Below are 16,987 nucleotides of genomic sequence, written 5' to 3' on the forward strand. Positions count from 1 at the left end.
TGTCTGTACCATATACGCTTGGTTTGATTCCTATCATACCATACAATACGTTACCAAACCGTCAGGACTCACCACTACATCCATCGCCTCTGCACTTTCATCTTTCCCGTGCCTGATTGTCAGATGTCAGCTTTAACCCTGCCTCCACCTTCCCATTTGAAACGCACCACCACCCCCAACCATCTACATTGACATCCCAGACATACCCCCCCCCCCCCACCCCCCAGCCTAATCAATCATTCCTTCCCGCCTATCCGCTGGCTGTATTCCGGACTACAAGAGCCATGCCTTTTTATTAAAAAACCTCCACCACCACCACCTCGCCTCATCACTGCTGCCCTGCCTCTCTTCTCTCCTCTGAACTCTGTTTCCAATCAACTCTCTCCTTCTCCTTCAGAGGTAACCTTGTGTCAGGGGTTGCTATTCTCCTGATATCTCTGTCTGTCTCTCTCTTTCTCTAACTCTGGCTCTCTCTGTCTCTGTCAATCTCTCTCTCTCTTTCTGTAACTCTGCCACTCTCTGTCTCTGTCTCTGTCTGTCTCTCTCTCTCTCTCACTCACTCTCTCTCTGTCTCACTCTCTCTCTCTCTCTCCCCCTCTCTCTCCACTTTCACAGAACTTCTAAGCCTGTATTTATTGACAGTGCATCTTGGTGGGCCAACAATTCTGTATTTTTTAAAGTCAATTTCTCAGTGCAAAATACAAAGTTAGTAGACCATCAACTTAACCAAGTTGTTATCCCCAATAGCCCAGATGGTTTGAAATGGTTGGCATTATGTTGTTTGTTTGTGGGCAAACATCATACACACGTACACAAATGCAGACACACACACACACACACACACACACAGCGTGCACAGTGTAAAGTGATCCATGGCTATTTTCAGAGCTAACCCAGAGTTTAAATTACAGAATGCTTTTATCCAGGACAGACTAAATACATCTACAGGAGGCAGGTCTTCCTGTGTGTATATATAGCCACATGGGGAGCCAGTGGAGTGTTTGAACTCATTACCATGGGAGAGAGTCACCAAGTGGGCACAAATCACCTCAGTGGAGTGCCGACCCAGTGTGGCTGAGTTTCCATGTGACTAGGACAGATCCTGGACGGCTCTGTTCTGTTGACAAAGCTCTCGCGGAAGACAGACTGTCGGACGGCTAGCCGTAGAAGCTGCGTGGTCCGCTCTTTTTTGAAAGAAAGTGGACCAGAGGAATTCATGCCACGAGGAAATAGCACACCTTAACCTGCCTGGGAAAGCATATCCTAGTGACGGAAAGAAGCTCTTCTGCCATTTATAAACGCAGAAGGTACGGTGCCCTTTTCGTCCTAGCAGCAGCTCCTGGCCCTGGAGCGTAGTGAGGAAGCGTGTCTGGCTTTAGTGTCTCCAGATTAATCCTGGAGGGGACTTCTGGGACTTTAGGCTACTGGGGCGTCGTCGTTCGGACGTGGTAGCCTAAGCCAGCTGTGTTTGTATTCTTTACGTTGAGTCGGTTGACTTTGAAGTTGCTTAACGGAACGCGAGTCGGTGAGTCGCTGAGTGGTGCCACTGGATGATTTAAAAAAAAACGTATTTGGCAACGGACAAAAGGAAATCAAATGATTGGAACACATTCCTCCATCACTTAGGCTAACAAAACGGTTTGTTTTTGACAATTATCGCAGGTGCTTAGCATGGTTGTGCTACTGCATTGGATTCCCATGGTGTGTCTCCTGCCCGGCTCGTGGTCGGTGAGCGGTCAACGGCCTCCTTTTGCTCTTCAGCTTAAAGCTAACGCCGGTGCTAACGCTACGGCTAAACGAAGTCGCTGCAGAGGTAATAAGGGCCGAAGGGGGGCCGCGGGCTGTGCCAAAAGAAGGGCGGTGGAGAGGCGTAGCCTGGCATCAAAGACGGGGCGACCACGAGCACCATCTGGACGGTGGCGAACGGCGCTCCAGCACGCGCCTCCAGATGGCTGCGGATCACAAGGTTGGCTCCGGGGGCCAGCGGCGCTGAGACACAGACCGGGGGCCTGATCATCCCTGCTGGGTCACCTGGAGTAGGGGGGGGGGGGGGTACAGAGGGAGGGAGGGGCGTGTTGTAAGCGCCCCTAACTAATGACGGACCCGTCAGGTGCTGCAGGTTACATCACTGATGATGTAACCCGACGCAATGTTGAACTGATTACAGCTGTGGGAGCAACCGAAACACGGGGTAGGGAAACGGGGAACAACGCAGAAACGACGGAATCATTAAATATTCTCTGCAGCTCTTGGAGAGTTGTCAGGGTTCAACGGCTTCAGAATGTAATTACAGCATTGATATGCCGTATGAATGTCAAAGTACGGCTTCTTCATTAACAGCACCCCTATCTGCACAACATTAACAAGATGGATATAAATAAAAACAAGACTGGATTACGAGGGATCAAATGAAATAGCTATTTAACACTACATAATTTGCTTTTATAATTACTATCTCACTCAAAAACTCAAAACTCACCTTTTCATATCGGCGTACCCGCCCTGATCTTACCGTCCCATATCACCACATCACCATCACCCATTGTCCATCTTATTTTAACGGTTTGATGATCGTATCTATGTTCTGTACGGCATCCTTGAGAGCGTTGAAAGGTGCCCTTAAAATAAAATGTATTATTATTATTATTACTATAAAAATGTCCCTCTGTGATAGAAAATCCAATGTTGATATTGCCAACGTTGATATTGCCCTTATAGTTTTGTTAAATGAGACTGTTAAAGTAATAATGCAATCATACCACGGATAAATGCAAGTAGCTCCTGATCCCTGATAAAAGTTGACCTGACTGAAATTAACACAGCAATTGATGAATACGTCTATTAAATAAAATCCCCCAAACTTTATTTAATTTGACTATTTGACTTCCCCTCATTTTCTCACACAAGCTGTTATTTTGTGTACAGACACAGCCACGTGATCTCAGACCTAAACAACAGAATAGGTTGTTTAGGTTGGAGATCAGACACAGACAACTCTCGACAGTCTGAGAGTTCAATCGATTCACTCATAGCAGGACGGGCCAACTGAAGAAACAACCACTTTTCCCCTTTGAATCTCTTCTCAACCAAACACTTTCTGAAAATTACATAAATTGATCTCAACAATGATTAAATTTTCCTTCGGGCGAACACATATTTCAGGTCCATGGATCCATTTGACCTCTCTCCCTGCAAGGCTCACTAACCACCAATAGAACAGCACTAATCAACCGACATATTAGAGTGACACACAGCAACACTGAGCCTCAAATAATAGGCATACGGCAACGCATTAAAAAACTAGGCTTCCCGCTATTCACTAAAAGATATACCGGATAAAAGCTCAAACATGTTACGCTCTGTCAAAATAGGGGAAGTCATTTTGGCGTCTGAATGTAATCTGATGAAATTCTTTCTGGACGACGGTGAAGTGTTGTGATCCCTCTGCCGTGCAGCGACGACGCCCGGCGACAGCCACCGAGCCACCCACTTTAGGATCACAGCCGTCCTTGGATCGGGTCTGCCGGGAATTCTAATGAGACTTAAAGTGCAAAAAAGTGCAAGGAACCCGAGACAGCTGTGCAAGAAAAATACATTTTATCTAGGGCATGAATCACCTTGATATTTCCACCGTGGACAGAGTGTGCTTTGCCTCCTCTGTGTGCAGGATTGATGGGTGTTTGGCTTTGTGCTTCACTTAGCGCACCGTACCTTTTCCAGAATGCAGGGGTTCTGTGACTGGCCTTAACCCATGTCAGATCACATCACAGGGGGCCTCGCCCAGCGCACAGTGGACCACGTCGTGTTCTTTGGCTGTTTGAAACGAGCTGCTTCTCCGGTCCCACCACCAAAGCATTACCATATGCTTGCAAAGAAGCAATCCCGGCTCTTTCTTTGAGTGAATTAGTCAAAACAAAGGCTTTCCATACTAAGTCTAAAAAAGGATACTTGTAAGCAGGCCACTGAGATTTGGAGGAATGAATACAAATGCTGTTTCGCACACAGAGCCACACACACACACAACCACACACACACACACATTCAGAAACATAGATACACACACAGGCACACACATTTAAATCACTCAAAGAGACACATACACATATGCACACACACACACACACCGCATGCAGACAAACAAACACATTCAGAAAGAGACACATTAAAAAATACAATACAAAAACATATTCACCAACACATGCACACAAACAACAAATACACACATCCCACCCCCCACACACACATACACACACACACACACACACACACACATTCACAAACATTCCCACACACACACACACACACGCATGCAGACACACAGACACCATGCACTACTCCATGTTGGTTGGCTGTCAGATAGATGGGTAGGGAGATGGGGCCTGACAGCCCATTGAGCCCTGGCTGCTTTTAATGAGCCCCGGAGCCAATAAGAAGTGACTGGAAGGTGGGTATAATAACAGTATGTTTCCATCACTCCACCACCAGAGCACCAGCTGGGCATCTCTACACCAGGAGAGAGGTAAGGGGTTGGAGGGTAGTGGAGGCACCGTGTGACTCGTGTGAGGCTCATTAAGAGGGCCACCAGAACAGGGTCTGACGGCCCAATACAGACCGCAGAGTCGGCAGGTCTTGGCATTGTGTGGTTTGATCGAAGTCTAATGAAGATGCGAGCGACAAGGAGAAGCGAGCCGTGGACTCTCTGCAGCGAAAGCAATTAAGAGCAGGATTAGGTCTGCCTGAGTGTGCGCTGCTTTGAATTATCTGGGATCATTTCATTTTCTTTTTCTGATAATTTAATTTCTGTAGCAATGATGAAATCAAACTTTAACAATTATTATTCAACTGAAGGTTGATAATGGGTCGGTCACTGAAGGTTGATAATGGGTCGGTCACTGAAGGTTGATAATGGGTCAGTCACTGAAGGTTGATAATGGGTCGGTCACTGAAGGTTGATAATGGGTCGGTCACTGAAGGTTGATAATGGGTCAGTCACTGAAGGTCATTTTCAGGACATTGTCGTTGTAGTTTGTACTTAAAATGCTTCTACTTAAAATGTAAGATGTGTGACGCAGGCTTGATTACATAAGCGCTTTTGACACATTCTCAAACACACATTGCAGTTGATTTATTTTTTCATGTTTCGAGCACTCCGCCATATTGAAAGGACCCATGGGAGCTGTGTTACTGTGAAATCCCAAATCAATGTGAATATATCGTAACCTAGGCTTCGTTTTGTCTCACAACGACTGACACGTTAAGGCTGTGGCAATTTCAAACACAACAACGTCCTCCCTATAATGACAAACCATTTCTAAACAACGACCAAAACACTATTTCTACCAACATAACAACTAACATCCCAATGCTCACAAAATGGCGGCGGTCATTGCGATGTAACGGTGCGATGTACAAACTCTATACAAGGTATTTCCAGGACAGGACAGTTGAAGCTCCCTGTGTTGAAACACTGCAGAAGTAACCAAACGATTGAATGAAGGTTTGTAATCTAGTGGAACATTAGTGCAGGAGAGGGTTCAACATCATCATCATATAAGACAACAGTCAGGAGGACGTGAGGCTGTGATCCCCACTCACCACCACTACTCACCACCACCACCACTCACCACCACCACTCACCACCACCACCACTCACCACCACCACCACCACTCACCACCACCACTCACCACCACCACCACCACTCACCACCACCACTCACCACCACCACCACTCACCACCACCACCACTCACCACCACTCACCACCACCACTACTCACCACCACCACCACTCACCACCACCACTCACCACCACCACCACCACTCACCACCACCACCACTCACCACCACTCCCCACCACCACCACCACCACCACCACCACCACTCACCACTCACCACCACCACCACTCACCACCACCACCACCACTCACCACCACCACTCACCACCAACAGCACCACAGACAGCTCCACCATCTGAAGGCAGCAGCAGAGTGAAGGCCAGTCTAAATAAGAGATGAGAGAGAGAGAGAGAGAGTGAGAGAGTGTGTGTGTGTGTGTGTGTGTGTGTGTGTGTGTGTGTGTGTGTGTGTGTGTGTGTGTGTGTGCCCAAGGCCACAGCCAGGGTTTGGAAAACATTGAGGTCCGTGGGGGGCCCTTGCTCGATTCGCACCACCTAGTGTCTCACTCGGCGGACACACAGTAGCACTGTGTCTAAGCTGAATCAAGCATGCGCTCATCTCTGAGAAGTTTGCAATTGTAGATTTTTTTCTTTTACACAGTTGCATTAGTTTTCCGATTTTATATTTAGCTCTTAAAACATTCGGGACCTCATGGCTGGCTACGGGTACGTGTGTGTGCCTGGCGTCCCGGGGACGTTTACAGCCATACCGACTGGCTGAACGTCACACTCAGCCGCGCTGGCTTTTCACCCTTGGCGGCGCTCTGCACCAGCAGAGCCGTTCAGAGAGCAGCGCTGCGAGGGCGTTTTCATGCGTGTTTGGCAAGGGAGATTATCTGTTAATTACGTTAGCCTTAATGGGAAACCGATGAGGTGAAATGCAGAGCCGGATCCAAACACAAAGCCCGGATCTGAATTCATAATCATTAAGGCTTTTGTTTGTATAGACTGTCAAACCGTTAAATCACTCAAGCGCTGTACTATCTTTGTCTCTGCGCGGTGTGATGCTCTGTAGCGCGGTGCTGTTGCTTCAATGGAAGCAGCCGCACATAATCCGATAACATGTCGTCGTGGTTCAGCACACTGGAGCCATCTTAGTGTTTCTCTGTCACGCGTCTCGGTTCCATTGGCGTTTCTCTGTGGGAGGAAATATGCGACGCTCACAGATTCTTCCCTTCATGCTTTTTGGATCAACTGTTCTTATTCAAGGTCTTTCAGCTGGCCTCCCACCTCCAACCTCATGGCCGTCTCTTCAGCGGGAGGGAGCCATTTTGCTATAAAGGAGCACTAGCACTGAAGATGCTAACTCACTGGCGCATTGCCGTGAGGCTACCTGTCTCTGTTGCTAAGTAACAATCGACACTTGACAGTTCTATTTCCCAAATACTTCTCCACAAGCCATAAAGCTCCATGTGGCATGTTGTGTTGTAATGTCACCTTTTTTTATGTTTTGATGCATAAACCTTAATAAAAAAGTTTCAGATTTTCAAATATTTAGAGCAGAGGACAGACAATATAACTCTGGTTTATGTCACATGACGCTGAGTCCCGGGTAATAACAGGCATGCAGAAGCCATTTTCATTGCCTGGATATTTGCTTGCAAAAATAAACAAGAAACAATCTGACAACAACCGACAATCGAACCAATGCTACAGTCCCATAGGAAAAGAAATATGCATATAAGAAAAGTCTGGAATACACACAGACTTAGACAGGGATAATACATTCATACCAGAGCTATGCAGATTGAAATGTTTTAAAATGTTATCTCTTCCGTGTCTATTCCTTGCAGATGGGATATTCAATATATTATTATTTTTTTTTTTTCTCTTGTAAATTGATAGTGTTTGAGATTATTCCTAGCTTTGGTAACTCTGATTACTTTTAGCACCTTAAGGGTGCTATCCATACCAATGGCTGAAACATGGAGAGGCCACCAAGCAAGGAGATTGAAAACATGGAAATGTGCTCTTGTGAAATAGGGTGTATTCTGGTCACACATGCAGAGCTGCGTGAACAATCTGTGCTTCCACACCACCATCATTACCACTACCACTATCCGTACCTCCACAACCACTATCACTACCACTATCAGTACCTCCACAACCACCACCGCCACCGGCACCATCACCTCCACCTCCTGCACCATAACCTCCATCACAACCATCACCATCACCTCTAACACCACCCCCTCCTGCACCATCACCAGCACCACCACCCCCTACACCATCACCTCCAACACCACCAACACCACCACGTCCTGCACCATCTCCTCCAACACCACCAACACCACCACGTCCTGCACCATCACCTCCAACACCACCAACACCACCACGTCCTGCACCATCACCTCCAACACCACCAACACCACCACGTCCTGCACCATCTCCTCCAACATCACCAACACCACCACCTCCTGCACCATCACCAGCACCACCACCCCCTGCACCATCACCAGCACCATCACCAGCACCACGCCCCCTCTCTCCCCCCCCCCCCCCCCCCCGAGAGGGATAAACCAGGAGGATGAGCAGGGGGGGGGGGGGGGGGGGGGGGCTGGGGTGGAGTGAAGCACGAAATAAACCACATCTTTATTGTCTTTCCATCCGTAACAAAATAAGCCGGCCTGGTCGCCCTGAGGACCGGCAGTGAACGAGAGAGAGGGGGGAGGAGGAGTGAGAGGAATGAAACGGAGCAGAGGAGAGCAGGTGGGAAGTGGAAGATGGAATGTGTGATAACGAGATGTGGATCTGAGACGAGGAGGGATGGAGGAGGAGGAGGAACAAATGGAAACACGGTGAGATGGTGTGTGTAGAGGCACAAGTGGCCGCATCGCCGTTTAGGGTGGACCCGGCTATTTAAACAGGATGCTGAGCTCGGAAATACCACGGTTGTGAAGGAGACTCTCAGCCGCGTTCCTATGCCTATTCATTGCAAATGTTTCTATTTTACTTTAATTGGATGCAACATATGCAAGGACAGATTAACTAGAAACAAATGTTGATGTTTACTTAATCAATTTGTGATTTATTGTATAATGTAAGATAAGTTCAACATGCATGTGTATTATACACTCAATATGTGTTTCCTTTATGCTTTCTAATGCAATGACTAAAATATACTGCTTGACTAAAATATGATTTAAATTGCACGTTTTCCATTTTAATTGGTACATTTAAAATCTGCACAAGTCTCAGACACATGATAAAGTCTTTCATTAGGTGTTGTAATTATGGTCTGTATGTGTGAGTATTTAATGAGGTTTCCATGGCTACTACATACCATTCCTCATTAAATTAAATCACACTGTGTCATTTAGTTGGCAATGCTCTGCCCAGCGCTCCTTAAGTGTAAGTCCATTTGCCATTAGGACGGGGCTGTAGGTATGATTTGAGAGAAGTAAGGCGACAGACAAATGAGCAATAATTTGAACCCAAAGAAAATGTCCTCTCCCACTCTCGCCCCCTCCCATCCCCTGTGTCTGTCGTTGAGAATGAGAGAATGGAGTGTTGCATTTCATGCACCTGTGAGTGACAGACATGATGGATTCCCTGGACCATTCAGAGAGGAGATGTCGTTATTGGTCATAAATGTGCCGGGAGCAGTCTAAAATATAAATTGCCTCACACAGAGGCAGGCACAATCAACGCAAAGCAGACGCCCTCACTGTGCACTCCCAGCGCTCACAAATAGCTCTTGATTGGCTGTGGCGTTTCTAACAAATTGCACTCAAATAATAGCTCTTACAGCCCCTTTAATAGAATCAGTGCGAGGCAGAAAGGTCGTTCAGTGCAGGTATAGAGTGTCCATGGCAGAGATTAAGTCTCTAGAGAGAAGATAGTTAAAGATTCTGCCATTCTGACAGCAGCAGCCGAAGCACCAGGGTCCTTCGTACTACGCAGTGGAAGGGAGGACAGCTTGGCTTCGGTGCAGAGTGTGTGATGCCATTATATTATTCATGTGTAATTGGGTCTTGACTGCATTGTCGTTCCGTGTTCTTGCATATACACCTGGTGTGTACTCCTCTCACCGAGGCACATGGTGTGGAAATTACAGGAATGGCAATCCCAGTCCGTGTGTGTTTGTGTGTGTGTGTGTGTGTGTGTGTTTGTTTGCACAGATGCACATATTTGTGTGTATTTGTGTGAATGATTGCACGTGAGTCTCACACTCGTAGCCAGCTGAATTGGGCCCCAGCTTCTCATTAGGTAGAGAAAAGAACGGATGGATGATTCCTGATTAGTATGATTAGTAAGCCACTGTTCCTCAGTCCTGCCTGGATAAACCACCATGTACTTCATCTGCAGTTTCATACCGCATAATATCACATAATGACAATGGCAAGGAATGAGACCGTACGAGAGTGCACACAGAGAGTGAACTTGTGTTGTATTTCAGTGTGCTCTGTGGTGTGCGTGTGGAGGCAGAGAATCTATACTGTATTTCTATCTTCCCTCCCACACACACTTTGCTCTAAGGCATGTATTTGCTGAACAGGGGAAACATTGAGACAGATGATGCCCTCCAATGGGCCGTTTTGTTGTAATTACATGTGCCTCACCTAGCTGAATAATTCCTGATTATTGATTTGTTCCCGCTGTAGCCCAGAGCAATCGAGGACCTGCCTGGAAATATTTCCGAGCCATTGAGCTCTGGAGATCGCCCAGTGATCCTTTAGGGGTGCAACTGCAACGACCGCCCAACACGTGGAACAGGTGGTCACAGTCCTGGCTGGCTGCGGGCTGTCAGCTGAAACTAATGGACCATTAGCCCAGCACACTTCTTTTTTCCCCCACCTCCTAAATATTGCAACTGCAGGGAGGAACGTTTCAGCAAATCCCACATCACCAAAGGTAGGTTGGCCCCTAGTGGTGCGAAATAAGGCTTTATACGATCATGTCTCCCACTGTTGGAGAGTTTCTCACGCGGTGAACTGTGGGAGATGCTTTCTATTCCAGCGCCTTGCAGCGAGTGCAAAGGCCTGTGCCGGTATGGCTGAAGATGGCCTACAGCAGGTACGGTTGTGTCTGGGCAACACCGTGTTCCAATCCCAAATCCAGAACTCACGCCTTGTTTCCACCGAGCGGTGCCGTTCCGTTCGGTGCGGTTCAGTTCGGTGCGGTTCGGTTCGGTGCCGTTCGGTTCGGTGCGGCTCGGTCCGCTTATATTGGCGATTCCACTGCCAAAAGTTGGGCAGGGTCCCAAAATAAGCGCGCTGAGCCACGCTGAGCCACTCCTATTTTCGGTAGTCCTCCGTTGGGGGACCAAGCCGTCTGAAAGGATTCCGAAAAGGTGGAGCTGTGGCAGCGGGATAAAAAAACACAGTACCCGCTGTTTCTGGACAACGGCGAAAGCCTTGTCCAGAATGTCGCACAAAAGCCTTTGTTTTGGACGTCCTCCATTGTTGCTCTTTGTTTAATGTGTTGCGTTCTTCTTTTTCATTGAATTTGTTAGCAGGCTACACTGTTCTACGCTGCTATGATGTCACGCTGCGTACGTAGCTGCCGCGGCTATCGCCATCCGGCTTAAACCCCGCCCTACAATAAGGGTACTGTCGGCGGTGGAAATGAGCTAATACCCTATCTGCAAACATATCTAAATAACAATCTCTCATTACAATCTCTGACGTCATGTCCCCAATAACTTTGAGGAACAATCTGTGACATATCAGCTTTCCTTTTTTTCTCTTTAACCAGCGCCCTAAGTAGACATGATGGAGTAGAGATGTCTCCACGGTGAGACGCCGTCTTCACTCAGCTCTCTGTATTTATATGTAACTGTCACTTTGTGCTATAAATAGCGCGTCTGTCTTGTGTTTATTTTTTTAGAGGTGCATATTTCCTTGAATGAATCGGTGTCAAGTCACGGAGAGCGAATACCCCCGCTGTGGCCCGTGAGAGATGGTGATCTCTCTAGATGAGAGATGCTCGGAGATGAGATGAGCATCAGGGAAATAAAAGGCAGCCGTAACAGCCAAGAAGACAGCGGTTGGTTGGGTAATGCAGAGGTCTACTGCCCTCTGCTGGTGGTCCGGCGCTTGATTAGATGATGTAATGCTGTAATGATGTAATGGTGTAATGTGGATGTTGCATAGATGAGTTTGGATATATTATCTGACGACAAAATAAATGATGAGTGTGTTGCCCTAACCCGAAACCGTTTTTTCTTAATCTGCTTCAACAAATTCCTCTCAGTTTAAGGAAGAGATAATCATTTAGGATAATACTCTACACTAAATAGGCTTGAACATAATTTGTGATTAATTGTATTATCTTCTTTCTTTTATGAACCATGAAGACCATGCTAAAACAGAAGTGCAGGCCTACATGCACTGCAAAATGAGAGCGTCTGAACCTTAACCAGTGTGGAACTCAGTGTGTTGTCACCATAGCAACCACAGACAGAGGGCTGGCAGTGCACACAGAACTGATGCTATCCCACGGAAATACGTGTGATTCCCATCTGTACATGTGTGTTGGGTGTCAAATATGTGCATGAAACAAAACACATTTTTAGGATTTATTTTAGATTGGATTTGGCATTGCATCAATTAAATAAATAAAACCAATGGACAATTTTGTGAGTGTAGTCTAGGACATCAACAGCAGTCTAATTCTGAACTTGGAGTATGTGCATTCCACTGCTCCACTGATCATGGAAGTGGATTTCAGGTAAGTTCAGGATTTTAGGCTGAAAGCCTGGTAGCTCTGCTCTTCTCTACTCTCTATATGCACTCACACACATGCACGCTCATGCACACACACACACACACACACACACACACACACACACACACACACACACACACATACAACCACACACACGCACGCATGCACCCACTCAGCAGGACACACACACACACACAGACACGCACACACACACACAAACACGCACGTACGTACGTACGTACACACACACACGCCCACACAAACGCCCACACACACACAAACACGCACACACGCACACACGCACCAGGACACACACACACACACACACACACACACACACACTCAACTACAACCTCTAGCGCAACATGCATATTTTATAGACAACCTTTCACTCCAGTTCCACTTCAGAAGCCACGGGGGGATTGTGGTTGGAAGTCAGATCGACTAAACAAACATTTTCTTTCGGTCTGTCAAGAAAATGTCAATGACAATGGTGGCATATGTGAGTGATTGTTGAAATGAGACCTAAATAAAAGAATAGCTTACTGTAAATATGGCTGATGTCCTATGTTGATATTAAATATTGAAAAAGCATGTCATATTTCAACACCAGGATTAATAGTTACTAAGCAGAATGACGTTGTAGGCCTAATAGGTCTTGTTCTAGGAGTGACCTCTTGTGTAGGCCAACTTTAACCTTTAACTCAAATGAATTAGACAAACAGGTGTGATATATGAGCTTTCCTATTGATTCACTTTCTTTAATGAGACACGATAAGCCCCACACAAACAGACTCAGGCAGCGGCTCTCCTGTTTCATTTCAGGCCTACTAACTGCCTTTGTTTCAACTGCATGATAACAAATGCAGTATAAACAAAACTCTGTAGAAACCTTCTGCTCCAAGCTCCCCTGATCGCTCTTTAAACTTCCTTTCTGGTTTCTCGAAAAAAAAAAACAGTTGACACCTGACTGCAGGTGACGTAGCGCGAGATAATTAGGTAGCTGACGCCATCTTCCCCTATGGTATTACGGGTTTACTCTCGCCGCGCTGCTCGCCCCGCTGGGAGGCGGTTGGCCAGGAACAATGCAGGGTTTAGGTACGGTAATGAGGTGCGCTCTACCTCTGGCTGGTCCCCAGAGCGGGTTGTCTGGTTGTCAGGGACATGGGGGGAATCTGTCAGGGGAGCACATGGGAGCAACCACAGTGCCATCACTTCTCTCCATCGCAGAAACGAAAGCCCTTTGTTCTTACATCGTTGCACGGAAGAGGTGAATGTTTCATACACATTCTGAGTATAAAGCAAGTCATTTTATTGATTGAAATGTAAAATGGGGACATTTGTAGTTTGGCTGTCTGTAGCCAATTATTAACAAAATGACAAAAAAAGGGGACATTTTGCCCATTCTTATCACGGTAAAGGTATTATGTATGATGTGTTTTAAGCTTTCATAAACCACACAAAAATAAATACAAAGTAATATAGGCTAATTTAATTGTGAATCATACTATATGTATGGATAGCTTATTATTTATAAAATCGATAGATAGCTTTTACTTATCAGATTAATTCTGAGACAGTTAACTGTCTTGAAATATTCATATTGTGTGTGTGTATATATATATATATATATATATATATATATATATATATATATATATATATATATTGCAAGCATACAATCAAGTGGAATGGAGGATAAAAGAGGATAATAACAATATTACAAAAAGGCCTAGGCGGAGCTGAATGGTAGTTTGAGGGAAGGCATCGGGAGCTCTGGTCAGGATTGTATGTCATTTTAAAGAGGTGGGTTTTGAATGTTGAATGTGAGTTTCTAAAAGGGAGTGAGTTGCAGAGGGTTGGGTCAGCACTGATGCAAGCTCTGTCGCCCAAGGTCCATCAGTTTAGACAGCATATGGTATGACCACATCAAGTAAAATATCTCAGAAAGTAATCGTGAGGAAAACACATTAAAGGCAATATGTGCTGCTTGATACTGCACAGAAACCTGCATTATATCCACTTGACAGGTTAAGTTGCACTTAGAGAGCTGAATTGTAATATTGGTGCATTTGGGAGAAACAGACCCGCCTTGTTCCTACCCTGAAGTTCAGTTGATCCCTGATTTGTTTGCCTTTCCATTTTTACCGTAAATATAAGAATAACCACAGGAGGGCGATAGAGCAATCTTTGATGTACTGAATATGTCTTCCATATATTCATAGGGTTCTGAAGTAGCTGGCCTATCGTGATATATATGGGGAGTGGTAACACTTGTTAGTGGTAACACTTCACAGCGGTGCCACTAAAATCTTTGGTTTGCACATGCCACACCCCTAAACCAAAAGCCTCAACTGAATTTCAGGATTCTCTTATGCTGTGGTAGTATTGAAAACGCTCAACATGAGAGTAAAGGAATCACATACTGATATACTTTGTAATGTTTAACCGTTAATGTTACTACTTACTACTACTACTTACTTGCTGATACCAGTACAGTTAAAATTTTGAGTTCAACAACAATCTGGTTAAATGTGTTATGTATCTGTGAAAACATGGGCATTAAAATAATAAATAAATTCAAATAAACTCTACTCTAGCCCTTGCACCACCACCACCTCCTCCTCCTCCTCCTCCTCCTCCCCCCCATCTGGTTCATAGCTAGTCGTACTTTTCGAAAAATACCAATATACAGCTTTACTTTGAAGGAGTACATTCATTGTAAAGAACAACACATTGAGTTAGGCTAGCTTGTTATGCATTTGATATTTTCTTTCACATGAATGAAGCATATGACGCATACGTGACTTGTGTGTTTGTGTGTGTGTGTGTGTGGGGTGGTAGTGATTGTATCAGGGTGGTCATGGCCCCCCTTAATTAACATTAGTGCAGTTATAAGCATTATTAGTATTAGCAAGGGGTGAGTGGGTTAGGGTCTGTGGGTTACCCTTTATCCAATAAGTACTTTATAAATAAATACCTTGGTTAACATGAATACCATTACTAGATGATTACTAGACCATTAGTTAACTGTTAATTAGTTAGTTAATTCTTAGTACTGCATTAACTCATGTAAGTCGGTAATGTATCCTTATTACATTACAAGTGTTTTCCCCCAACATCACTGTCTCTCCCTAAGGCAGAACCCGACCGGGACCTGAAGGACGCTGGACCCGGCGACCCTGCTCTGGGGGGTGCTGTAGATGAACCTGCTCCATCGATCGATGCCCCGTGGAGGGGAGACGAAAGAGGGGCTGGTGGGTGGGGCGGGGTCGGGGGTGGAGAGGGGACGTGACGTCGTTCACCTTGAAAGGTTAACGGTTCACTGGACTGTGCTTTTGGTTTCTGGGGAATAGACAGCAGTACACTGTGATACACTTACCTGCTGTATCAGCACTGCATTCACACTGTGTCCTGAGATACCCCTGATCTATAGGTAGGCCTATACAAATGAAAGAATTAAAGAATGATTCAAACATACACACACAATGTATGAGTGAATGAATTAAGGATTAATTGATACATACATACATACATACATACATACATACATACATACATACATACATACATACATACATACATACATATACAGACATACATACATACATACATACATACATACATGATGTGAGTAACATGGGATTAATTAAGACTGTAGATTTTCTATACAACCGTTGTTCCGATCAACTTCACACTTGGCGGATTGCTGAGGACCCAAGGAAGTGCGGCGTCGACTGGGAAGTTTGGAGGTGCGGTTCTCAAACAATACCGCAGGCCAAGCACTCGGTCCATTCCGAGTAGCCACGTTTTGAACGGCCACTGCACTATTATAACAACCAATAGCTATAATCAATTTGCTTATTTTCTTTAGGCAGATCAACACCGCCATCTTGTGGTGCAATAAAAACTGTAGTGGCCCCGAATGCAGAACAAAATGTCAAGTGAAGAGCTACTGGTTTAAGGGCTGATAATGGTCCCACGTTCACGCAACGCAATGGGTCCCCAAGATGCCCCAATGCTTGTTATGCTCCGTAAGGACTGGTGGCAATAGATCATAATATCTGTGAAAAGTACAAATATTTAGTTGTTATATTTGATAGCAATTGATGAAAAAGGAGGATGCATCACATTTACACATTTTTACATGTCTGCACACACCATATATCCAAAATATTGAATTTAAAATGAACATTTTACCATTGAAACTGAACAAATTTATATAGGTATGGATCTATTGTTAGCATAGGCCTAATGTAAATCGAGGCATGGATGATGATAAACACATTCATTGTTTCAAACGTTTCATTTTTAACTGCATGTGTCCTCAAATGAAATCCCCGTGGATCTTTCATCCTTTTCTTCTAAGTTTCAATGATTGTGCGGCTGCTTTTGTCAAAAGTGAGTTAAAATAGGTTTGAAGAAAAAAGGTTTGAAGGGACAAAAGCCAATTTGGAGAACCTATTAAGAGGAAGAGGTCGGTCCAGACGAGCTGTCTGGGCGGACCGGAGAGATGGGGCCAGGGGCCGGGCCATTGATTGGGGTTTTAAAGCCATGGGGGGGCTTATTCCAACTCTGAACTCACTTCCATGGAGTCGAAGCAAAGGTTAAAGTTTTGATCCTCCTCCTCCTGTCCTCCTGATTCC

This window comes from Micromesistius poutassou, assembly GCF_964030765.1.
Source record: "Micromesistius poutassou genome assembly, chromosome: 22".
Classification (NCBI taxonomy): domain Eukaryota; kingdom Metazoa; phylum Chordata; class Actinopteri; order Gadiformes; family Gadidae; genus Micromesistius; species Micromesistius poutassou.